At 37.8% G+C, this 27,468-nt stretch overlaps 2 long non-coding RNA genes across 3 annotated transcripts; one reads left to right on the top strand and one right to left on the bottom strand.

Annotated features, from left to right (window-relative positions):
• Positions 1-1,027: 1,027 nt before the first annotated feature.
• Positions 1,028-19,847, bottom strand: LOC137187432 (uncharacterized). Of its 2 annotated transcripts, XR_010929209.1 has the most exons (4): positions 19,761-19,847; positions 4,382-4,543; positions 4,173-4,233; positions 1,028-2,514 (listed from the first exon to the last, which is right to left on the bottom strand). It is a non-coding gene; the product is annotated as an uncharacterized lncRNA (long non-coding RNA). The 2 variants fall into 2 exon arrangements; XR_010929207.1 differs by having other exon boundaries at positions 1,028-4,233.
• A 446-nt stretch (positions 19,848-20,293) lies between these two features.
• On the top strand, positions 20,294-22,107 carry LOC137187441 (uncharacterized). The gene is made up of 3 exons (XR_010929210.1): positions 20,294-20,383; positions 21,369-21,422; positions 21,561-22,107. It is a non-coding gene; the product is annotated as an uncharacterized lncRNA (long non-coding RNA).
• Positions 22,108-27,468: the final 5,361 nt, after the last annotated feature.

The raw sequence follows: 27,468 nt of genomic DNA, 5'->3' as shown, positions 1-27,468 counted from the left end.
ATGAAATAAATCAGAACTTTTGGAGAGAATACAAATGTTTAAATGAAAATTTGAGAACTGCTTTGGCATGTCAAGTAATAAACTATTAAATCCATTAATACTGAAATAGTCACAGGATAAACACTCAATAGTCAAAGAGCTAAAAAATTTTGAATCGGGGTCTATAAATTTAGTGTTACTCTTACAGACTTGAATCAAAAGGATTGAAAAACATATGGTTTGAAGCAGTTGGCATCCTATAATCAGAATTTATATCAACCAAGTCATTATCATCAGTGTCATGATAAGGAAATATGGAGACACACTTAGAACAAGTCCAAGAGCTCCATTCATTCATTTCATATTCATTGATAGATATACATCTCAGGTGGTAACACTTTTTACAGCAAGTTCAATAAACAGTTGGATTTGAGAGGATATTGTGACAGTGATAACAAAGAGAGCTGTAGTCCATCATAAGTAGACCAAAATACTGAGATACATATTGGAATTACTAAGTATGATACTGTATGTGTGAATATATCTGTCTAATGATCAGAAGTCAGAGGCATAGCATTGTTCTGCCTAGGCCTCAGTGCAAGTTTCTTGGATGGTGGGTGTACAATGAGTTTATCATACCACAAGTAGGTAATCTCCCCCTTCTCCCTGGCAGCCCTCATGGCTGGAAGAAGTTATTTTCGCTTCTGTCGAACAGCTTCAGGAAAATCCTCGTTTATGAAAATGTCAGTGCCTTTCAGGGCTTTGGCTTTGCTGAGGACTTCGAGTTTGTCCTTATAACGCAGAAACTTGACAACAATAGGCCTGAGCCTAGTGTAGGATGGAAAAAGCTTTCCAGATCTGTGGGCCTGCACCAACTCAATTTCACAGTGGTCTATGTGTTCATTGATGCCATCAATGATAATATTATTTCATCTAGACTGACCTTCTACATAATCAGTTTTATCATTGAGCGAGATAAGACTTTTGCAGACTGTTTCCACATCATTCTTTGTCTCTTTACATGAATCACCCCACGTCTTGCAATTAAAGATTCAAGAGTTATTAAGTAGAGTCCAGTCAATCTCACAGGAGTCACAGCAGCAGCCATCTTGTCAGGTTATGGATGGTTTTCTGTGTCAATGTCCAGCCAACATTGACACAGAAATAACCTTTAATGTGGTTAAAGCAGGAACGTCAGTTAATCAGTCTGCATAAATGAATGTGGCTGATTCTCACAGTATCTGCTGTCCACAGCTGCTTTATACTGTATGAAAAGCTTCAGTTCATTAAATTGCTGCAGCATCTGAAGGCAGCAGGACAGATAGGCTGATAAATCCGCAGCCTCTGAGAGTTCGGCGCCATTCACTGTGTTTACCTTCATTAAATTGCCTGGAAACAATGCTAGGCTGCTACACAATAACCACACACACCTCTACACACATTAGACTGTCAGTTACTACTCGTTATTTTGCCTTTTTATGAAGGAGATGTCAGATTACCAGGACTCATCAGCCTCTTTTCCAACTTTCTATTTCAGCAAAAATAGCATCTCATGTTTATTCTTGAAATATATTGTTGCACAGCGCTGTTGTCAATTTTACATCTTTGTCAACTGTTCAAGAGACGTCCACTGACAAGCCAGAATGAAAGTTTTTGTAAGATCATTTGTAAACGTCTTTTTAACATTCACTATTGATGTCATTTGGATGTCAATAGTGAATGTTAAAAAGAAATCTTTTTTAAACATCTTTTAAATGTTCACTGTTGACGTTCAAGTGAGATCCTTACAGGGTTCAAACTGAAAGTTTCAATTATAGATGTCCAAATGGCAGCTTCATATGGTTCAAAATGAAAGCTTTTAAGACATCTTTCTTGGACATATTTCAGATGTCCCTGTTGCACTCCGTTTAAACCAACATTTACTTCTTTAATTGTAAATGAGACCAGAGTCCCATCCTGTCCTCCCTTACTGTAAGCTTTATTGAATATCATGTTTTGGTCATCAAACCTTCATCAGGTACGCTATTATTCCAAGGTTGGATGACCAAAACATGGTATTCAATAAAACTGATTCTAGTGAAGGCAGTGTGCAGGACTACTACTTTAAATTGTAAATAAATAATTGATATCCACTCCCTTCAGAGTCTGCCAAGACTTTGTAGCAGCCTTATTTACAATTGGAAATGTGTGACATCTGATATATTAAAAATTACACATTTTTTGAAATGACAAGAGAATTTATTTTCATCTTTAATGAGGTTCTCAACAAAATATTAAAAACTAAAAAATAAAACACAATTCTAATAAAGTTAACTGCCAAGTGAAAAAAACAGGATATTTGGTTTGAAATGTAGTGAAGAAAAAATATAAAGTCACCTAAATTGGAAATACAAGTACAAATGCATTAAAATTGTACAGCACTCATGCGGAAGTACTTTCCACCCCTGTATGCTCTCCACCTCCCTTCCTCCCTGGTGCATGTTAAAGATGTTCTGCTGCACGATGTCTCTCTAGCTTCTTTATCCCATTTCATGACTGCCGCCGCAAGAGTTGAACAAAAACAAAAATTATAAATATGCAAAGACAACCAGTGTATTTACATCGCAGTATGCATGTTCACATATCTGTATGTCAAACATATAGGTTTGAAGTTCCTAATACTTATTAATTATTATTCCTCCTGCCAAATATCAAGTATCAATACTGCACAGACCCATGGCGACTGATGGGGTACACAGGACCATACATGTAACTTTAAGATAGTGTGAAGATGGTCTCTGTTCACTCGCATCGCTGTATGTTAGGAAGGGATAAGCCTGCAACAGATGGTGGCTTTGGGTGACAATGTAGCACTCATAAATTTAGAGAACCTGCATAGCTGTGCCACTACAAAATAAAATGACGTATCAGACACAGCCCTAATGTAATGGCTTTGGGTACTATAACTTCCATTTTAGAAAATACTAGCTTACTTTTAGATGACTCTAGATAGAAGTAAGACTGCTGAATTTTGACATTTAATTAGTCATAAAAATCCCATGGATTTGAATGAAAGTAACGTCCATGCTGCTCAAATTCTATAACACCATTGTAACATCTTAATATAAAGTGGCCAAGGCTGATTAACATCATAATGCATCACATACAGTTTGCTGCTTGACCTGCTGATTCCAATATTCTCATTCAACAAGCAAGCAAACTTAATAAACTTTCATCAAATAAAATCAATTTAACAAATTCGATTTTGTTACCACTGACCTTTTGTTTCAAAAATGTAGCCTTCTGTGTAATTCAGAAAAAGTTGAGATAGTGAATATAAGTGAGAGTTGGTGTTAGACTTAAATGGCATGGGGAAAACTTTGATTGCTTTGTAAGGTTTAGTTGTCCCCAGAGGCACTTTCTGCTTCATCCCCTTTCCCTTCATATTTAATTTTGCCATCAGCAGGTTGGTGAAGAGCCTGAAGAAACAGAAATTGCACCATTTAGAAATGATGTGTATGTGGTAATCCACAGCAACTGTAGTATGGGTGAGAGTGCCAATGGTGGACTAAAGAGGTGTGGTTGTGGGACACTGTAGATTTCTGGAACCAATTAAACAAAACCTCTGATGGGAGATGACCATTTGATAGCTCCAATGACATACTGTCCCTGCACCTGTCGAACCCCCTCCTCATTACCATTTAAGTCAGGTCACCTTAGTTAAATGTGCTTTATTCACATGCCTGTCATTTTGGTTGACTGTGACACAGTGAGGTGGTAGGACATGGAAGCACCTATTCACTTCAACATTCATATCAAACCACACTAGCTCTCACTTTTTGAAATATATGCAAGTGAATTTGTAATCTGCTCATTGATAATCTGCTTATCTTCAGACCGATCAAGGAAAACAACAGCGACAGAAAATATTCAATCATGAGTCTCATGACTGCATTTCTGAGAATTTAATATTATCTTTAGAATTTTTATTTTTGATCAATTTGCCTTTTTTATGATATATAAAATGGCAGTCACTGCAGTTCTCCGGCGCTCTTCCTGTTTTTTCTGAAGCTATGTTGTTTCTGATTTGAGACAAGGCCAGGTGATTAAAGTGTAGAGTACAAGGGGTAGATATGTCACATCTTGTCTATCGGCAAGAATTGTAACGTTACCTGTTTGAAAAGTTCTGTATGTAGGGATACTGTTGAGAATACCTGTCAAGAATTTTGTGGACACAGTCTCTTATGTCTTTCCCTCCAATGCAAGTTGCAACACCTTTAAATAAGATGGGGGAATTATTCCTGTCAGTGTTGGAAAAACACTAGGCTATAAAAATTTTCACTGACATACCCCAGAATAATACTGATAAATAAAACAGAGCATACAATTACATCACTTCCAGAATGTGTCTTGCAAATCATACCAGGGATTTAAAGTTTTGCTTGTCCCTGAGGCGTTGCTTCTCTCTCTTGAACTCCTCCATCATCTCCAGCTGCTCTATATGGGCAGATGAAAGGGGAGGCTCGCTTCTTCCCAGCCTTCTGACCTCCATATGGATATCCTCCAATTTAGTCAAGACTTTTTTCTGAAAGTTTGAAAACAAAAAGAAACACATTTGTGCTTGCATTCATGTTCTTGTCCCTCACACCTCCAAGCCTTCACCTCAACCCTCTATCCCTCCTCTCTTTCCAGCCAGGCAGTCAATAGCAATGCCGATTCACTAGCATGTTGGTGTTGATGACATCAGGTCTGTTTCTGCCAGTGGCTGGGTTTGAGTAAGGTAGAATTTGGGCAGAAAGATGGGGTAAAAAAGAATGATCATTTGACATGACAGAAGGAAGCAGGGCAACACATTCCAATAATATTCCACTATAAATCATTGAAGAGCCGAGACAGCTTACATTCAAATTAAGGTCTGGCTATTCAGCTTAGGTAATTTTAAGTAACTACACACAGTTATTTTGCTGCCCTAATGGTTGATATTTTGACCGCACCTGCACACTCTGCTCCACCCCAATCTGTGGTGTCACAGTGTCTCTTTCTAGGAAAAAAGAGGTACTCTGACATCACTGTTTGGGGTGGGGTAAAGTGTGCAGCAGGGTGAAAATATCAACCACTAAGGCAGCAAAATGCCCATGAGTTTAGTTACTCTTTAAGAATATATGCTATATGGTGCCAAGTGTTAGGCCTATCTAAGTCCATATGTTCATCCAGCTCATGCCTCTGGAGAACCTTCCTCTAAAAATTAAATCAACTTAGTGTAGAACTGTCTTTAGTGTGGTGCAACACACTAAATGATAGTGAAAATTTTAGTTTTCTTCAGGTGCATTGTCAGGCACTACAGACAAATCACAATTTATTTCACTTGAGGCATTTCTTCAGTACTACAGTCAATGCAATCTTTATTTACCTGGCTGATTTTCACATAATAAAAGCTCATCAAAAGGACACATGATAGCAACCAATCAACACAATGTATGACTGGATTCATTTACATGTTTCCAATGGATATTTTTTGCAAAAAAGTGTTAGGTTCTATGTACAGCCCAGCTATAAACCATAACACTAACCACTAAACATTCAAAAGTCCAATAAGTAAAATTTGGTGTCTAACTAGATACACATATTTACTTAAGCATAACACTGATATAATGTTTCCTTTGCCTCTTTGCCAGCATCAGATCACATAAAAACTAAATTGACTTTTGCTTACATAACTTTCCTCTGATTCACATCTGTTCCAATTAACAGGCATTTATGTTCCTATATCCATCAAACAGAATTGGCATCAACATAATTCTTGCTTCAGAGGCATAATCCATAATTGCAAAAACAAGGAACTTGATGAATACAAAAACAAGGAACTTGATGAATACAGTACACCAAATGTACCTTCACCAAGGTTCCCTTGTTTTTGGCCATCTAATAATTTTATTGTCGACATCATTCCACAAGAGTCTGGGGCACATCCCTCCACTTCCTTGCCATGCTCCACCCACACAGCCCTGGCATACATGATCTGGGGTGACATTAATAAAACAGTGTGTCAGATTTGTGCATTTCCTGCACAAAAGCAGGAAATGCGCGCGCCAAAAGATAATCAGATTTATAAAACCATGCATACACACGAATGCACGTATTTTTCCTTTTATAAATCACAGTCCACCTGGAGATGTGCGCAGGTGGATTAGCCTGATATCCAGCCCTCTACATGCCTACATTCAACCATAAATGGTCAAAAGTATTCATGAATATTGATGAACATGTGTTTCATTCTTGCACCAATCAGTCTCTCTGTCTTGAGACGCCTGACCAATCAGTGTAAAGAGTCAGTGTATCGGGCCCTCTCGCTCATCACTTGCGCTCGGGCATCTAAAGAGGAAGGACCACAACAGCCGTGAACTGTTTTATTATCTCGTTTTTGGAACTCTTGAAGTTGTGTGTAACCCAAAATAACCATATACAGCTTCAATAAATATTCCTGTGGCTTGTAAAGTCAGACATCTCTGGTTCAGTTCTTAGTCCTTTTATTTCTCAAACATCATAAGTTCATGACTGATATGTTGATTGGATGAGTGAGAGGAATGTACACCTTCCTCTCAGCATACATACCAACAATGACTCAGTTACATTTTGGAAATGGAGACAGTAGGCTCCATGACACCTTAAGTCCCAGTTAGCCAGTTTTAAGTAGTTTTTACACCACATACTCAATATCTACAATACAATAAACGCTGTTTTCATTTATATTTATTCCAAAATCCAGCATACAAGTGTTTCTATAATTTATATATATCCATATATGAGTGCAGGTGGTGAAGATGTGCCTGTGAGATGACTGGAGAAGGCCCCAGTGTGCTCTGTGCACCTGACAGCATAGTTGTGTTCACTGCAGAGATTTTACACACATAAACTATATGGAAATAAAATCATACCTGGTGGTATATGCACAGTATTAGAGCATATTATTAAAAATCTATTAGCACTCTGTTCTACAATTATTTTTAAGTTACATTTGTTTAAGTGCAGTTATTTGATGTCATCTTGGATTTCTACAACCAATGATAATAATTTCATCAGTTAGTTAACGTGGTCGAGGTGAAAGGAGTCAGTATATTCAGGGTTAATATCAGGGAAAGGCAAGCCAGACTTTCCAGAATCCTGCCATCTGCCACATCCTGACATCATTCATTTTAGCAGCTGCTGTGCTGCTCCTCAACTGACCCTCTCCTCTGCACTCCGGCTGAGACAGCGCTGATGAAATGTTGAGCGGACTTTAATATGAGATTTGAGTTGGCTGGGACTTAACTTTTCAAATTGAAAGGTGCTTATGGAATAGTTACGGCTCACTACAAGCGCAAGTACAGATAATACTGTTGGTTTGAATGTTTATGATAAAGTGGATCTATAATTAACACATGATGTAAAGTGAAATCAAGAAGAATCATTAAGCAATCTGGCTTCAATTCACCACCTCACTATCTACGTCACCAATTTCCCCTGTCTTCACAATGTTCGTATGCATGGGTCAGCATTTACGTACAGGTGCACACAATCTCCCATCAAGTTTGATAGATCACAACTTTTGCATGGGAAGTGGCATACCCCTCTTTCAAGCCCCATTCTGTGTGTATGCAATGGTTATAAATGAGAACCCTGGAGTGTTTCCACACTGCTTATGTATCAAACGGCTATAAACAGAAACATAAATGCCACCAAAAATTGATTGGTGGCATTTATGTTCAGTTAGTTTAATGAGTTTGAAAACTATTACAATTCAATTAAATGATGGTGAAAAACTAGCAACAGGGATTGCAATAGGAATTTCTAATTTTTCATGTCCATAATTTCATTGAGCTGTAATTAACACAACACAAGGATTCAGTGCCCTCTGATGACATCATTGGTGGACATAGTCAAACTCTCAACTGTCAGACTAAATTAATATGTGTAAAACTGTATACATGTGTAAGGTTATGTGCTAAATCAGCATTGTTTTCAGTGAAGTGTCGCTTTAAACTTCAACTCATACATTGTTAATTGTTAATTTTTAAAATTTCTATTTCAAGGGTTTGCAATTTTGTCTGCTTATCTGCATATGACATGGTAAATACAGCCCGTGAAAATAACGATTATATTTTCATTTTATTCCCTTTAATTTTATTTCTATTAATTCCCATGGAAAGTTTGTACCTTTGAATATGAAGACATATTTAATTGTGGTACATTTGTTCCTTCATATAATTGCAATTGAAATTCAAAAATACCTGGGCTTAACTTCCCATGGAAATTTTCTGGAAATTTTTCTCAGAGAGGTTCCGCACCTTTGCAACCCTAATACAAACTATAAGTAAATAATTGAATATTTTGAAATATTTACATAATATCAAGTTACTGTTATATTATTTCATTATTGCTGTTTTCATAATAATATGACTATTTTTATCTATTTATTTAACCCTCATCCTACCAACATATTTAACAACGACTGGGGTCTCTGCGGACCCCAAGAATAAACTACTGTAAGAAACAATCATAGCAAAATGTTAACCTTTTTCTTCTCAAAACATTATAAGTTATGTAATTACTGTCATCTGAAAACAAAACGAAAAAAAAAAAAGTTAATTATTATTATTTTAAGAAAGTTACAGTTAAATTGCATAATGTGTGAAATGAAAATATATATTTTCTTGAATCCAAAATGCTACTTTTATCCCACAAAGAATCCACAAAGTGTCCTTGAGGAAGATACTGCACCAGAAATTGCTCCTGATAGTGAAGCCAGCACTTTGCATGGTAGCTTGCTGCCATTGGTGTGTGAGTGTTTGTGTGTGAATGAGTGAATGAGCGGGGAAAAAAAAACTGTAAAGCGCTTTGGACAAGAGTGTTATATATAACGTGTTATATATAATGCAGCTATTTACCATTTAGAGCAGGGGCTGTTGGCTGTTGCAAGGTTGAGGCTAAAAACTAAAGGAGAACATATTTTTTCCACTCAAAGTCTCGGAAGCCAAACCAAAGTTATGTGCCAGTTTATTTTAAAGATACTTTAGATATTGTCCTGGATGAGGGTGTCTCGGTTTTACAGATTTTATTGTCTGTCTCATTTTTGTCTCTCTTTGAGCACTCATGTTTTTAAGAGTTTACTTAGTTTTCATATCATATTAATCAGTAAAGTTTAGTTGGTGTTGCACTTTGTGTATTATCAGTTCAGTGTTTTTCCTGTTGTAGGTGTCCAAGCTGTGCTGGCTCCTTTTAATCCCTTTCATGGGATTTTATCTTCAGGCTGTGCTACCTCCACTCCCAGCAGGAGAGCTAACAGCAGATTTGTATGCTGCTGTGATCTGTCATTTATTTAACTTGGGGGATCAACAGAACAGCCTTGTTGTACAACAAATTTGGTGTTAAAGAAGGACAGGATTAAGAGACTAACAATAGCAAAGACTATAAATGGCATGAGAAGGACAAAAGTCATGTTTTGAATTGAGAATTTATTTTCAATTCAAAACCAATTCTTGATTGAATGAATAGAAAAGGGGGCACTATTTTTGGTCTCATGCTCCAGTATACTGTGTGCCTAACCATTCACAGGTGTCCTTATTCCACTGAAATACAATATGAAAGATAACTGGCAATAAAGGCAAATGGTTCGCAGCCTTTTTATTTTAAAAAGTTAACTGCATTAACTGTACTAATTAAAAGCATCATCCAGCCTCCTGCCTGTATGAGAATAACACAATGAGGGGGAGGTGGAGTGCTCCGCTGTGTTATTAATGTCATAAAGCCATAGTTGTCCAACTGAGTGAGCACCGAGTTATTTTCTTCACCTCAGAGTTGGTTTAAGCTGTTTAATGCTGCAGTGTGTGTTGGTCAGCTGGTCTCGTTTGTTACTGCTGGAGTTCGCTGCTCCACTCTGCTAACGTTAGTCTCTCAGTGACGGCACAGAAAGTTCACAATATATTTCACGCTCGTCTTGCAAAGGTAATTATTTAGTCATTAAATTAAAAACTGCTTGCAACTGCTGGCTTTTTTTGAAGATGAACTACAAGATAACTCTAGCTTGTGCATGGTGTAGACTGTCCAGGTGCTGCACTGCCCTTGCAGTTGAGTTCCACCTTTTTCGTTCCGTGAACATCACTTTAGCGAACATTTATCATTGATTTTTGACATTTTTGAATCAATTTAGAATTGTAGGAGACAATCATTGAGATTGTTATGCAAATCAATTTTTTCACCCACCCCTAGTACTTAATCATTTTGTGAAGTAGAGGACCACAACACTGGACCTAGAGCAACTGTAGATGTAGCTCTATTTAGTCAGTTACAGCTGTATTACTGCTAAATTATGGCACTTTCTTAAAAGCCATTTAAAATACCTTTCTTGCCGCTATATCTCTCTACTGCATCACTACAGCAGTATGCATGTTCACTTAAGTGCATTTATTTTCTGTATTCATACTGATTTGTAATTAATTCAGGTTTAAAGCTCATTTGTGTGTTGCATATCTTGATTCTGGGTTATAACCCCAATCCCTGGATTCTATCTGCCTTCATCCGTAGTATTCTCAACAGATTTGTTTTCACTGATGATTAATGTCAAATACAAAGCTAATTTGATGCACAAGGACTCCTCCAGTAAGTACAGGATTAATCTGTAATCAATCACAGATCAAAGTTTGCAAACTTCACTACAAAGCGAATACAGAAACACCCTAGTAGAATAATTCTCTGATCACATTCTGTCATCTGTATTCTTCACAAGTAACAGTAATGGCACATCTGCATTATGCATAACTCAAGAACAAGTACTAATTTTATATGCTCAGAGGTGCTTAATCTCAAATGCATCAATAATGGTAACATATCATCTCAGTAAGCAAGCCTGTGATTTCTTGTGATATCTCAGTTCTTACTAGAGGATTCATCTGTTTCTGCTATGTGACCACAATGCAACACACAACAGCATTTTTAAAGTGAGAGCCTCTCACAGCATGAAGATAAATAAAACAGAAAGCGTTTCCAGCTGCATTATCTCAGAAGTTTTCTTCACGCATTTATATCACAGCCTTGAACTTCTGTGACGTTTTTTAAAGTCAGAGACTGTTGAGTCTTGCTGGGCTGTCTCTCACACTCACACTGTGATTTGTAAAGGCAATTCAAACTTTCCACACCAACTGGTTCCCGCTCAGTGACCAAAAGCACATACCCGAGCAGTGACAGAATATTTATTGTATGTTTTGATGGAAGATTGGCTCAACAAAAAGAAAAATTGACATGCCATTTGTTGAAAGTTCTGTAAGAGTGGTTGGGAAATCCTCTTTTGTAACTACAGTCTTTTTGTGAATACTGTATATACAATGTATATCTGCCAATATAAATGAAAATATGAAGTTAGCCTAGTGGCTTTGGAGGCCCACAGTTATCCTCTTTATTTTTCTCATCCCACAAACTGTGACAGAGACAAATAAAACAAGTTTATAACCGTCACTTTCCTAAAATAATGGTCCAAGTCATTTTTTGACAAAAATGATTTTTTTGTTTAAATCATCTCCTCATGATGCCAGCCACCTCTGGTAAAATCGCCTACATCTTCAGTTGAACAGATCATGCGATTCTACCGCTGTAGTATAATGGCCTATGTCAAGAGTGTGACTAAATTGTCATGTTGCGTAGTTATTTAGTCTTTTTATTCAGTCTTTTTAGTCAGCATTTTAGTCAGCAAAATAGCTAAGTCCATGAAGCTAGCATTTAGCAAAGAGTGGAAAGGCTCCAGAATCTGTGGCTGTTACAAGTGATAGGCTTTCTGTTAGCTCTTTTCTGCCTTTTAAACAATATTTCATCTACAGTTTTTGTCTCATTTTTTCCACATTACATGATCTAGTTAAGAAATATTTGAATACCATATTGTAATCTAACAGCTAGAAATTATGTGTATAACTAAGATATTACAAAGGATCCTCTTTACTTTTGTGTTTTTATTTAATGAAAATCTCACTTGAACACAATATTAGTAATCATAACATCATTTGACCAGTATTATAGTAAGCCTGTTGTACAGTGTGTAGAGGCAGCTTGTGCACCCCTAGGGGTGCATGCACACCATGATGACTTTTTTTGTGTTTTCTGAGAAACCTGAAAAAATGACTTGGGCCATTATTTTAGGAAGGTGACGTAATGTGATCATATCACTTACAGTATGTAATCACCAGAAGTTGTTTTAGCTGGCAGCTGGCTGTCATTATTCTGGGAACATGGATTCTCAGTTGCATCAGGTGATTTTACTTTATGAATTTAGAATAATGATAATAATACTTGTATAATCTTAAAACAGAAGATCACATAAACATACAATTTTGCATGAGAATCAAGATTAATCTCCACATTAATTTTTATTTTCACCTAATATGTTCCTGCGACTGACCAACACCTGATTGAAAATACTGGCTGTGCACGGGGAGTTCTGTTTACTGATATAATTTTACATTTTTAACATTACAGGGAGAGACATGTATTTCTAATTTCCCCTTCTAGAAAAATATTGTTTGTCATATTTTAGTTCCATGTCTTTGTTTGCTTTTTTATACTGTCATTTCAAGCTTGGTTGGTGACCACTGATGTGAGCTTATTGTTAGTCTTTTTCATATCTATAAGACACTTTTTCAATACCTCTATGTGACAGTTATGAACTTGAAGTATACACTGAATGAGAGAATGTTCTCTACCATGGCGATTCTGTCATTCAGTGTATACTGCAATTTCATAAGTGTTTCTTCAGCAATATTTACTGATGAATTTTGTCCCACATAAGTTGCGATTCCTCCTGTGTTGTAGGCCAGTGGCATGCAGATGTATACTGTTTTTTCTGCTTTGTTTTTTGTGTCAGGCACATTTGCTTTTAGAGCTTTATATATACTTATAGATACAGCACTACAAGCTGTAAAGGCCAACTTTTACCAATGGAGGATAGAATTACAAGTTAGTGCAATTCCACATGGAGCCCCGAGAAACCTCACCTGTGCATCTCACCTGAATACCAGCTTTTAATTCAGAGTTGACGGTAAATACAATATATTTGAGTTACAGGCCCCCTCAGATAGTCAGCAGTCCAGGAAGTGTGATATGGATGTGAGAGGAAAACACCATGATGAATCTTAATAAGTCACAGAGAGCTAACTGTTCAATCATGTGTGTGTTTACAGATTCATTGTTCTGCCAAGGTTTATTTCACATGTACGTGACTGTTGTTGCAAAAATTCAAACAGTGCAAAACAAAAAATCAGTCTTCATGGTGTGCATGGTTTAGAAGATGGGAAGTTTGGGGGTCTGAATTCAGGGCACATTTTACTCACACATCCGCAAAGACATGTGAGTCTTGCGAGTGTGTTACCATTTCAGTGTTTGTCTGGGGTTTGTTGTTTTACTCTCACTGGGCCCATATAAAGTATCCACGTCATAGTGAAATATTGTCATGTAATTACTCGCTTCTGCTTACACACATGCACACAAACTCAGACTTTGATTACAACCCCTATCCGCCTCGGTTTCACAGAGCTTTTGCTTGCTGGATAACAAATAGTTTATTCCAACCTCACCCCCCCCCCCCCTCCCCCCAGCCATGCCGTCTTGCTATGGGCAAACATTTTATTTTTCTTTCCCTCTCCCATGTCTGCCTTTCAGTCTCTGTGTGTGTCTGTCTCTGAAAGATACACATACTGTACTGTGCAGCTGTAAAATTAATGCGCTCTCCCTCAAACAAACTGTGATGTGCTCAGTTACAAGACATTTTAATCATAACAATCGTTTTTAAATAAATGAAAAGGTCTCAATTTCATTGTATAAAGCAGGCAATAAAGGGCGTGCTATTAAATGTAAATAGTGTTGAATAAATAAGGCTTGACGTGACTGCAATATCATGCAGTATGTGGGTATATCTGGATATTTCAAAAGGTTAAAAAAAAGGTTATGAAAATATCTGTCCACCACACACTCTCAGAAATACAATACCCATTGTTTCTCTGTTAGTCATATGGTGATTAGCTGCTGCAATACAATACAATAGCTGGTTCCATGTTGAATCCAGTTTGGGGTTGGCAGAATACCCGAGTTTGCTTGGCTTTGACATTAACAAATATCTTATTCAATCTTTTATTTGCCCTTCCTCATTTATTTGTCAAAATTTGTAAAAATCATTCAGGAGTCAGCAGTGTAGGAAATTTAAAAAATATTTAGGGGGCAACTTTTGCTCTCACTGTTTAAATTAAATTGGGGCATTTACAAAATTTTGGGGGCACTTTTAAAAAAATAGTAATTAGCGCATAAAGTTGCTGTTTTTAATGTGAAATAAGCCCAGATTATGCATACAGTAAGCACCACCTTGTGCCAACATGAGTAAATAAAAAGAATACTACTACTGTTCCAAAGAGAAATGTGTAATCATATGTATGTGTGAGAGAAAGCAGGAGACAGTTCTAAATATTTAGGCTTTTATTTATCTTCTAATATTCTTCACAGATGCATAATGCATTAGTTTATAGATTAGTTTAAAACTCTCAAATATACTAGTTTATGGTCTTTTTTTAAACATCCTCTTTAAAAACTGTAGAGGGTCAATTCAAAATATTAGAGGAAATAAAACACAACAACATTAACATAATTGAATTCATGTAACAACAGTGCAAACTGCTAAATATCCATTAAACAATAAACTTAAAAAAATGATATACATGGGTTTCACTGTCAGAGTCAGACTCTCTATTTCCATTGTTGCTGCTGTTAATGCAGCAGATTTAGAGGCTGTGGTTCTTTTCTCATGCAGCTTTATTGCTGGGAGCCTTTGTTGTTTTTCCCCACTTTTTCTCTTCCCATTTCTTTACTACAGCCTCTCCTATCCCAACAGCACAATCTTATTGTGGTCACACCTGAGATGTACATCACAGTCTTTAACATATACCAGTTTTTGTTCTTTTTTGAACATCCTAAGAAACTGCAGAGTATGTATTAAAATATTTGGGAAAATAAAAAGGTACTTTACTCAACTGTAAATGTAAACAAGAACCTTACAAACCGCATTCGCATAACTGAATTCAAGTAACAACAGTGCAAATTGCTACAGTAGTAGCCATTAAACAATAAACAACTCAACAAGGCAGTCACTGCAATCAGCCATAGTTTATGGGCCACTCAAGTGGAGTTCATATTATACATGGGTTTCACTATCAGAGTCAGATTCTGTGTCATTTTTTCCCCATTTCTGCTGCTGTTGGTGCAGCTGTTTTACAGGGCTGTGCCCGTTTCCCATATGGTTTTTTCATTGGGCGCCTTTGTCTTTGTCCACTTTTGAACCAGTTCTTCACTGCAGCCTCCACTATCCCAACAGCATCTTCTTCTTGTGGTGCCTCCAGAGAGATGTGCATGAGGTTTTCTACTGTGTCTGTTTTGAGGTTAATTCTCCAGTCTGTCTTTACACGCTTCAGAAGAGAGAAAGCTCTCTCAACTTTTGATGTGGATAATGGCAAGACCTGAATGATCTCGCTTACATGAAGCAAGTTAGGAAAATGCTCAGACCAGGCATGGGAGATCTGAGGCCACAGTTCTCCCCACTTAAGACTCCTGTAGTTTCTTCTAATTACTTTCTTGAGACGTGCCCATTCAGGCATTACACATTCAGTAGCACATCCATTGGCAATGAGCACCTCCTTGAAGTGTTCCAGCAGCAGTGGTACCTCTTCATTGCCGTAAGTAGCTAAATCATCATCATCAGACTCAGGTGTTTTGTGTCAAACTTCAACATTGCTTGAAGGATTTTGTCTGAGGTTGACTGAAACCTTTGATCCAGGCAGGCAACTAAATCATGGATGAGCTCCTCTCTGGACCTCTGCATTGTTTGTACAGCTTCAGTGTATTTTCCTGTGAGCTTAATGCCCCTGTAATCTCCTGTCTTACATGCCATCTTCATGGCTCTTAGTTTCTGTCCATCATGCTTTGCCATGTCTTTCAAAACTTTATCTGTGATACTGACTGCCTCCACAGCTGCTGGGAGAGAGATACCATCTTTCTGGAAGGTAAGTGAGAGGTGTGACAGCTCAGCAAAAACATCAATGTAGAGGCCTATGTGTAGAAGGAAATTGTGAGACCCAATTTTATTAATCCAGCCTCTCACTTTGCAGCATTACATTTTTTTATATCCTGGCGTTGGTCACTTCCAATTTCACTCAAATGGGTAATTACAGCTGGGATATTGGCCTCCAGTGACTTAAGTGCTCTTCTATGATGGTCCAACCATCGAACCCCATCGATTCTTGTAGGTGTCATCACAGTTTGCTCGAGAAGGTCTGCCATTTGGTCCAGCTCCCTCAGTCGTTCCCCTGATCCTCTGTAAAATGCCGTGTAGAAGGACAAGAAACCATCAATCTCTTGACTGAAATAAGTGCCCTGGAATGCGTTCTTGCATGCAAGTTCCAAACGATGAGCCACACAGTGAATGCCCATTAGCCATGGCATCTTGTTCTGTAGCTTCACGTAGATCCCCTGTCGACACCCAAAGTTGACACTGGCTCCATCTGTACCAAATCCAACAAGATGTCCTTTCCGTTAAGGCATATTCTTGGAAGTCCAGAGTGACTGCACACACTCCAGGATGCCTTCAGCTGTGTCCTTAACTCCCAAGAATTTCATGACAGGCACACTATTCTCTAAAAATTTGCAGTACAGAACCTCTTTCTCCAAAGTTGAGCTCCCATCCACAAGAATACTGATGTATCTAGATGCTCTGATTTGCTTGGTAATCTCATCCTGTATTTCATCTGCAAGGTACTCAGTAAAGATTTGTGCCTGTTTGGGGTTCTTATATGCATCTTCAAGTTCAACACCATGTCTTTTCTCAAGGGTAATGAGGGCTGGGAAATAAGAAAAGGGCTTTTCATGCTTAGCGATGTGGTATGAAATGTCAAAAAGCTTAACCATTCTGTTGTACACCTCTCTCTTCATGTGACAGACTGCATCTACAATGAACTCTTTCTCTTTAAGCTGGTTACTCCAAGCATCTGTGAACAGAAAATGTAAATGTGGGGTGTAAATCAATTTATCAGTGCATTTATATGTAATAAAATGTTCTCATTTATAATAATTGTCTACATCTTCTAACTACAATTGAAACACAAACAACGCAGGCTTATTCCCTTTTAACAACAAAGATTTTATTTAGGAAGAGCCTTCAGTATAAACCAATAGATGGCAGTATAAGATAATAATTATGAGATCATGACAATATTTAATGGGCTTGATATAATTAGATTTACCAAAAGTTCTGGTTGGGGGAATTATGTCATATTCTCCTACACAAGTCAAAACCAGTCTAACTTCAGTCTGATTTCATCATTGTGTGTCTGATGCATTGTGTGCCACAGCCTCAGGTGTTTCACAAAATTACAGAAGCTAGTAGCTACAAGTACTGTCAAAAGAGCCAAAATTAGTTTAATATTTCTTCTTTATTGATGCAGTCCTGGAAATAACTTGAGTTGAATTTTATAGCATCTTTTATTTCATCCCCAAGTTTACCCCTGCTGACGTTTTGAGCAAGAATGAAATAAGATAATAGACTCGATTATCCAGCACCGCCTCATTGGTTAGTAAAAAATATGCTCTAGATTTGGGACTAAAAGCTCATTTCACTTGATGCAAGGAGCCCATTTATGTTAGTCGCGGCCCTTTTTACACAGCCTGTTCAAGGCAGGAACATAATATGTACATAATAATACATATAATATGTATAAAAGGTATGGACATGCAGTGGGGGGCAGAGTTGCTCTGCTAATAAGCCGGCTACGGAGGTCGACACAGAGCCGTATGGACGTCTGTGTAAGGGATAGCTGGCATGGCGGGACAGGGAGCTGACGCCATTGTGTTACACATCATGCCGGGATGCTATGTAAAAGCACACATGGTTTGCTGATTGGAGTAGTTCCGTTTGGTTCAGTGTAAAAAAAAAAGCAAAAGGTGGCTTAGTGACGGATCTCCTTTACAGCTATATGTATGTATATATATATATATATATATATATATATATATATATATATATATATATGTGTGTGTGTGTGTGTGTGTATATATAATCTGTGTAAAACCACAAGAATATATATGAGATGAGAGTATACAAGAGCCTATGTGAAACTGCAACAATCACCCCACCAGTCGGCAAGACCCACGTTAGCTAGCCAAATTGCTAACACTGTTGGCTAACGTGCCAGACAAAAACAAAAGACACTAACGTTAGCGTCAATGTTAATGTTACTTACCATAAGCAAATCGATGATGTTTGGTGCCGAAGAGCCAAATACTTTTTGACTTGTCCGCTTCCTTTGACAAAGTCGCGATTGCTTTTTCGCGGTTCCAGGCTAATTGGTGGTGGGTGAGCCCTGCACGCCTTGCAGTAGATGAGAGTCGTCTTCGACACTTCTTCGACACTTCTTCGACACCAAGCCAGTCTATTTTCCATTTGTCTATGGTTGAAGCCGCAACTTTCTTTGCTGTCTTTATTTTGACTGGTGGTGACGGCCCAGGTCTTGGGTTGCTGTCTTCAGGTGAAGCAGCTAATGTCAGAGGCTTTTTGAGGAGGTAGCCGTCCATCCTGGCAGCAAATTTCACTGCAGGTGCAGCAGGAATGCAACGCCTCTGTCAGGTATCATAGTGTGAACAACAGCGCTGTTTGTGTTTGTGCGTTGAAATTGAAACGGAAATTTAAATTAAATTAATTGAATGAAAATAAAATGATGGCTTCATGTAGAATTAGGATATTGACCTAAACTGGTAAATATAAAATTATCTTTTTTCAAAATATTGGGGGTAATTTTTGCCCCTGATCACGGTTTTTAGGGGCATTCTGAGATTTCTTTGGGCATTTTTAATTTCTGACGCTGGTTTCCAACAATTTTCAAACCCCGAGATATCTGTAATTTAATCAAAGTAACGGACCATTTCATTTGGTCGCATGTCAATAGCGTCATACGCCTCTACCAAAGAGTAGACACGCACAATGGCGTCTACGAAAGAGTAACTTACACACATACAAGATAATATACCAACGTTGTGGTTGCTCCACAGAAACAGTTATAAATTGACTGTTATTCAGTTTTAGGCCACATTTTCATGATAAATCCAGGTCGCTTTTAACCATACCTTTTAGCCGGAAGAAGGATTTTAGTCATTGGACGTCTGGATCTTAAGTTATCAGAGAAATAAACTGAGCAAACGTTAGCAGCAGCTCGGCTAACAGCCCCTCCAGGAAGTCCGGTGGTCACCAAACATTGTTTGAGAAATATTGATTTTTTTTTAAGGTGAAACAGCTTTAATTAGTATTTTTAATGATTTTAATCTGTTTGTACGTTTGTTTTTGGAGAGGATGAGACCTCTACGGATAATTCGGCTCCCGGGAGAAACCGACCGAACGTTATGAGAGAAATAAACCGAACAAGTGTTAGCAGCAGATCGGCTAACAGCCTGTACCGGACGTCCGGTCGTCGCCATACGTCGTCGGAGAAACACTGATTTTTTTGGGTAAAACAGCTTTAGTTAGTATTTTAATTACTTCAATCTGCGTGTACGTTTGTTTCTGGAGAGGAAGAGACCTCTGTGGATAATTCGGCTCCCGGGAGAGACCGGCTGAACGTCTGGATCTTAAGTTATAAGAGAAATAAACTGAGCAAGTGTTAGCTGTTCAGCCCGTACCGGACGTCTGGTGGTCGCCGTACATCGTCGGAGAAACACTGATTTTTTTTAGGTGAAACAGCTTTATTCAGTGTTTTTACCTGTAATCTCCGGGTCTGTTTGTTCTGGAGAGGAGGAGACCTCTGCGGGTAATTCGGCTCCCGGTAAAAACATCCTGAATGATTAACACTGGAGTAATCCTATCCCGGTGAAGCTGGTTATTTAACAACGAAGACAACAACTCCCATGATCCTTTGCTACTTCACACCGTCATCACACTCTTTTGTTATTGTTTTGATTGAGAGACCCCTAGTGGCTGAAATTACATATTGTGCGTTTAATTCATACATGTATACTTTCAAGGCCAGCTGTAGAGAATATTTGTTTGATGCCCAGTTAGTTGCAGAAAGGTGGACAAAGACATACTTCCTCAAAAGTTACAAGATGTAAAAGTAATGTGTCTTGTGTATCAAAGTTAGTAATTGCCTGCTAAAAAGGCGTCAAGTCTACTGAAAAGTTGTTTGTAATGCATATTCTGACACTTTGTATCTCTTCTCAACAAGTGATCAGTTTGACCAGCGGCTGCAAGCTCTTAGGGACTTAGAAGAAAAGTGGTACTGTACTGACTGTTCAACAAGTATTGGCCACAGTGAGGTTGCTCTGCCTGCCAAGGATGCAAGTCTCAACATTTCTAGTCTGTCCACCACTCTACAAACACTATCAAGTAAGCACATTTCATTATAGGTTAAAAATTTCATATTCTGACAGTCTTTTAAAAAATTATAAAGTTTACAAAATGTACAAGTTTTATTCTGGTGATGCTCGGATGAAGTTCTTGATGCCGTCCTTGGTTATCTGCCCACACAAGATACCACACTCACCAACTCTGCTTTGTTGACCAGCAATCCTCCAACAGAATTTTCTTGCAATTCATCACTGTTACCTTCTAAAACAGATGCTACAGCAGCACCTGCCAGTGAGTTCTCTTTGTCTGTATAATAACATTAATTGTAAAGCACCTTTCATACAAGAAATGCAGCTTGAAGTGCTTTACATCAAAAGAAATTACATGCACCAAGTGTTTCACATGAAAAGGACAGAAAAAGAACATAAAAGCATGTAAAAAAAACAAAAAACAAAACATAGATGTAACATAAGATGGAAAATAAAACCTACGTGATAACATTAATAAAAAATAAGATAAAATAAAGTGAAAATACAATACATAGAATGCATACTTCTGTGGTGATAATTTGAGACTTAATAAGTAAAAACTCAAAAAGTATTTCACCATGTGTACAGAATCTGTAAATCGGCACCTAGGTCTCCTAGGCCATAAGCAAACAGAACCTCACCACCGGTCTTGATTAATCGAAATAAGCCTCTTTCAGCTTACCCCAGAAAGTCTTCCCACGGGTTTAACCTCACTGTTGGTCTTATCAGTGTCAGTAGCAACCCAAAGCTGCCCCGGACAGAAATCATCCTTAGTGGTGCTGTGGGAGTTAAAAACACACTCTGGATCACTCTTACTGGACCTTGCTGATGTAACCATCGGTCAACTTTATGTCTACCCAGCTATCAGCCAACCAGCGTACCTGCTGCTGCATCTACTAGTCAACAAGTGTCTACTCCTGCTCATACTCCACTTAAACAAATAATGTGCTCACCTGTAGCATCCCACCAGTCACCTGTGCAATCTATGCCTACAGCTGGACATGTCATTCCCAACAGAACACCAGCTGAAGGGTGAAAAGTATGTATTGGTAAATTTCAGAAATTTAGACCATGTTTTAGTTTTAGTAGTTTGACTTAATTGCGAGGATATTGTGTGCTCATTATTGAATTGTATGTTTTATATTGAATCTAGCCATTTAAACATTGTCTTTGCCTTGTATTTTCAGTCAGTGGTCTTGGGCTTGCTGATTGGAGTAGATTGTGCTGACAAAGTACTCTCAACCAAGAAAAAGGTCAAGAAGGGGAATTTATTACCTGTTGCTCAAGTCCCCATAAAGTTGATCGATGAAAACATTCCAGTCGAAGCCCTTGTAAGGAGATGTTTTTACAGACACTAGCTGGCAACAGCAACAGAGACCTTGTTGAAAACACTGAGGCAACAAGGACAGTATACTGTAAGTGTGAGGTCTGTAACATTTCAGACATAGAGAAGAGAAGGTCAATACTGTGAGACGGCTGGTACCATTTTTCCTTTGCAGGAATTGTTGAAGTGCCTTCATACCGCTTTTGTTTCTGCACATCATGCTACAACTAGTCAGACTTTGTGGTGGTACAGTATATTTATTGCTAAGTGCAATATTGGTTGGCAACAGATTAGTATTTCAATATCCCATTTCTTTGTATTAGGGGTGTGCCCGAATACAAATACGTTATTCGGCAAAGCACAAATAGTGGGTTTTTATACGAATATTTGTTTCATTCAAATATTTTAAAAATTATTTGTTTTTGGGATAAAAAAAAACAACTGTCAAATACCAGCATGCAGGTCAGTTATATCGCTATCTCAGTCTGTCTCCTCTGCTCTGTTGTTACGTCTGTCAACAAGTCTCAACAAGGGGAGTCACATTCACCTGCTACATGACACACATTTCCTAATTTGGACATCTGGTGTTCCCCAGAGATAAAGCTGAGCTACAGACACAAGCAAAGTGCTCCCAAGGGACTCTCCATAACCTGTTGTTCCCCTTCTCCTTTCCACAAAGTTAGGTTGTCAAAAATAGGCAATAAGTGAAAAGTGCAAAGCAGTAATCACCTTTGAAGTTCTTTCCTACGCAGACGTTACATGCTGTGCTGTGTCTGTGCTATGGGTGTATAAATAGGTAGAGGTCTGTCTGCAATGAGGCGATGAGTAAAGTTAAGCTCAGTAGTTAGTGCAGTCGTTTATGATCTGGGAGACTCCATTCTGAGACCCGGTGTGGCGACCTCCTTCGTAAGGTAGTTTATTCATGAACACTTATTCTAACACTTTAATTTTCTAAAATTAGAGGTGTAATAAAAACAAAAACAGGATTTTTAAGCTTCTTTCCACTTTTATTCGAATACAAATACAAATAATTTTGCTGTCTTTACTTGTATTAATTGTACTAAGATGTAGATGTTACTGTTCTATGTTACCTGCATGCCCTACATGTATGCTAAAATGGAACAGTTCAACTTGTATAAAACTGAGATGACTAAATATTTAACACAGCAAAGTTAAATATTTTATTGATTCACTCTGCATTTTTGTTGTCATACATCATAAAGATTAAAGAAGAATGGTTGAATACAAATTACACAAGAAATAACAAGAAACAAAGTATTACTATATGAATCCTAATACTAAGCTAGTGAATGGCTCTCTGAGGACATTATAATTTTCTTTATTATTTTCTCATATTGGAACATACTAGAGAAATATAAATGACAAATTCAGATGTATAAAACTATAATCAGATGATCCAGTTTCCAAAATGTTTGCACCAGAAAGTAAACTTTGTTTCTTAATATGACTGTACTCTCTCATTTATTAGACCCACTTTTCAGAGTAGAGAATATTACAAGAAGGCCTGGTATCTCCCCTTCCTTGGGGTTGTATATTGCACATCCATATTCCCTCCTGCCAAACATGTTCACCACTGACTGTAGCCTCTTGCATACAGAGCAATAACTCTGTTACTTGATGGCATGGAAGAATTTATTTTTCTGTGACAACAAAGTATGGGCTATGGTCATGGCAGGCATCATCCGTATGGTCTATGCTACAAGAGGTCTGGCAATAAATTTCGGATACCCATGCTGTCCCAATTGAACAAACTACTATCAGCAAAGAAAACCAGTCTGGACCAACAGCCTGTGAACTACTGGCATGGAATCCTGTTCCTTGTCAATAGTCAGTTAATTATTGCATCAGTTCCATAACTGTAGCCGGTGCCTTCAAAAAAAAACGTCCCGACTCGCAGTTGGAAACATGACACTTGTGGATGGAAATGGGATGCAAACAGTGGTCTTGTGCAGCAGCTATCTAGCCATCCACCCAACCTGCCTCCTCCTAACAAAGAAGTCACCTTATATTGAAGTCATGTGAACAGCGTCACTTCCCTGGGTCATAATTACTATAGCCACATAGGCGATGGCGTCTGTCACATGAACATAACTAAAGCTAATTTTTGGCGACTGAATTTATTACCTATAGTGTCATTTTTCTCGAGAGGACAGGCTCATGCAAACACTTTTTTGTGAAACTCAGGTTCTCAATAGCCCATCCACCAGTATGGACCAGTATTCCTGGGGATATTGAGCTGAGTTAAAACATGTGATGTCACTGATCACTTCAGGTCAATTTTAGGTCAGAATCTCACAGATAATGTTTTATTAATGACATAAAATTGTTTTAATCCTATCAATGAAAAAAAAATTGCGAGCTGCCTCTATTATCTCAAAGTGACATACATATTTTTTCAGGCGTATCTTTGCTTGTTCATCTCATTTTCATGTTGTAGCTACAGGTTGGGTCATTTTTCAGCCAACAAAATGTGATCTACAGATCTCAATTAAATCTTTGAGTTCTAATTACAAATGTTGAAAGTTGACCCTAAATACTTCAGACTGGACTCCAATGGTTTAGTGGATTCTGATTCCATAAAATGCAGTAAAATCCCAACCTTGTATCCATTAATTTATTTATTTCTGTTCAACATGTGACAATTATTGGCTTGCATAAAAAATTACACCAATTTGCCAAAAATTAATTCTGTTTTTTAAATTATTTCTACACTAATGTGATAGACCTGTCAATAGACCTGTTTATTTCAGCATACTATCTAGTTGAGGTTTCCCATGTTTTCTTAACTTCACCTACCAGTTAATTGGAGATTAAGCTAATGCTGCAGTGCTGTAGGGTTTATTAAGTGACTTGTGTGTGTTGTTGGAGGTTAAATTAGAGTGTGACCTTGCCTAAATGAGAGAGAGTGCTTTAGTTGAGATCATTCCAGTTTCTCAATGTGTCCTTTTACTGTAATGTTATCCATTATTTTCTCATTGCTTGACTGATTTATATTCCATTATCAAACCATTTGCCATTGTCAAATTATCATGGTTGCCAGCTGAATCTTTTTATATTTGATGTTTCCCCACCTTGCCAATACCAACTTCTTTGAATTGTAAATTAAAACAAAGAATGAACGGGGGAAGCTAAAAATGAATAGACAATAAAAAGTGAAAGAAAAAGCAAACATTGACAGGTATGGAGTGAGAAAGAGTGAGGGCTGAAGAAAGGCAGGGGAAAGTGGCGTGTGGAGGATTTGGGTTTGATGGAGATGGAAAAAGAAAAAACAGAAGGAGGCAGTTTCAGTGAGAGTGATTGCACTGTGAAAGGAGGAGGGGTTTACCTAGCCAATAGAGCAGACGAGGAGAAAGCAAACAACTCTGCAGCTGCAAAAACAGCAATAAGCCTTTCTTGATCATGCAGCAGTGTTTTTTTCTGTTGGTAGCTTGTATTAGTGCTCTGGGTAATAATAGAGCCCAATGAGTCATATATAACCTCAACCTTCCACGTGCGCTCCATGTGCAAGTGGAACATTTCTGTAACCTTTACTTATCCAGGTAATTTTTAGCTCCATGCTGTTTTCCAGTTCAGCTTCATCTTGGCATTGATAGCCACCTACATCTTTTTACTGGTTTCCACTGAGAAGTAAAATGGGCTACACACTGCACACTAGAACAGTGAGGGGGTTAAAGTGCATTGTTCAAAGCTGTGTGGTTACCCTGTACACACACATTTTCCTGGTTTGTTCTTTGATTTTAAAGTTCAGTCATGATTGATTTGGCATGTGTGTTAATAATACATGTACATTGACAATGGCATGTGTAATGGACCACTGTGGGGCAGCAAACACACCTCAAATTGCCACTCTGTAAGAAACACAACAGAAGAGCAACAAAGTGTTGACTGAGAGGATTCATCACATTGCTTTACCATAATTCATGAGGAAGACAAAATAGACTGTCAACAGCATCATTTGACACGATAAATATGAACTCATGATTGAATGTTATAATCATGTGAAATGCATGCAATCACTTGTTTTTGTCTTCTGTGTCACATCCAGTATATGTATGCATAATTTCCTGGGCTCCAACAGTAACAATGAATGGTAATTATTTCTTGAGAGGTAAATACAGAATGGAAATACACCAAATAGTGATTGCCAAAATATGCCAGCCATAAATAATGTGGATTAAAAATGGGGTTTGATTGGAGCTCCCTGGTAGCCAAATGGTAACCGTACATGCCACATAACTGCAACCTTCCTGGTTCAATTGCTCATACCCATCTCACTCCCCATGTTTCCTGTCTGCCTCTTCACTGCCCACCATCCAATAAAAAAGGCAAAAAAAACATGGGGTTTGATTAATGAAAATCTTAAAGATCCCCTCCAGACATTTTTTATGACAAAAATAGTCTGCTTTGTATAATTATGTCTGATATAGTTTTTCCACAAAAAACTTAATTTAGCTGGTTAAAAATTCTTAAAATGACATCTGCTCCTTCTTTCTAATTGAAGGGTTAGGGTTAGGAATCCAGAATCATCTATGAATATGTAAATTTTGTTCATTTCAAAACTTTAAATGCTATACATAAGAAGTCTCCTATGTCACTGAAAAATCTAATCTCAGTTTTTGCTTCAAATGCCCTCATTTCACTTGTGTAAGATGAATATTGGACCACAATTTGTTTCCAAACTAGCTGTGATTTCACAAACCATGCTTGTACTGTAGGCAAACATCCACTCAAACTTTTTGCCCCCTTCACATAAAATATGGTCAATACTTTTCCACTGCACAAAACAAACTAGAAAGTCTGCATACTGTGACTTATGCAGGAAAGATTATTTAAAGCACAGACGTTTTGGGCCGTGCCCTTCCTCAGTGTGCTTGTATGCTTTTTTACAAACTCTCACACCTGATGATTTTTCCTTAACATGTTTTTTGTAAAGATCCATGGGGAAACTATGCATTGATTGTTTATGTCCTTGTGCTACTATTGTAAATTTCCTTGACCCTATGGATGGTTATAACACATTTATCTTGTTAACTAATCAGTCTGATCTCTCTGTATTGTCACCATCTGCATGTTGTTGGTATCTAACAAGCATGCTGAGGAAGGGCTCAGCCTGAAACGTCCATGCATTCAATAATCTTTTTCGTAAGACGTGGTTTGCAGACTTTCCAGTTAGTTTTTGTCGATTTTGAAACTCTAGCACCAGTGCCTTTTTAATTGAAAGAGAAGAAGACAGTTGAGCGTGTATCCTCAATTTTTTTTCTTTTTTTTCATTGTCAATGTAAAAAAAAAAAAATCAGTGCAGGTTTAAATTGAAGTTTGTTTGGACTTTTTTGTTTGTTTGTTTGTTTGTTTTATGGGGGCTTTTACATTAGGAAAGCTGATATTACTGTTGTATTCTTTATTTCCTTATTAAACTCCCATGTCTGTAGTGACTCTCCTACGGCAGCTCTTGACTAGCATTGAATGCCTAGTACTTTTAAAACTGTGGCTGCATTATTGGTCATTAGACAGTTTTTAATATACATTTGCGAATGGAACTATGTCTCAGTGGTGAGCTTTGTCAATTCGATATAAAACTGTTCAGAAGCGAAGTTTCTTTGTATGCGTTTCCTCCAACAGTCCAACATCTCCAGCTGTCTTTCTATGTCTATCTAAAATGTATGTCTATCTATTATTCCTCTGACAGACTGTGCTGTGTTCCTTTATCACATGCTTCCTGGGATCTGAAGTTAGAAAATAAGAATAAATTG

Source organism: Thunnus thynnus, chromosome 1, assembly GCF_963924715.1.
Source record: "Thunnus thynnus chromosome 1, fThuThy2.1, whole genome shotgun sequence".
In the NCBI taxonomy this organism is placed as follows: domain Eukaryota; kingdom Metazoa; phylum Chordata; class Actinopteri; order Scombriformes; family Scombridae; genus Thunnus; species Thunnus thynnus.
The sequence above is the reverse complement of the archived record's forward strand: the minus strand, read 5'-3'. Positions and strand labels throughout refer to the sequence as shown.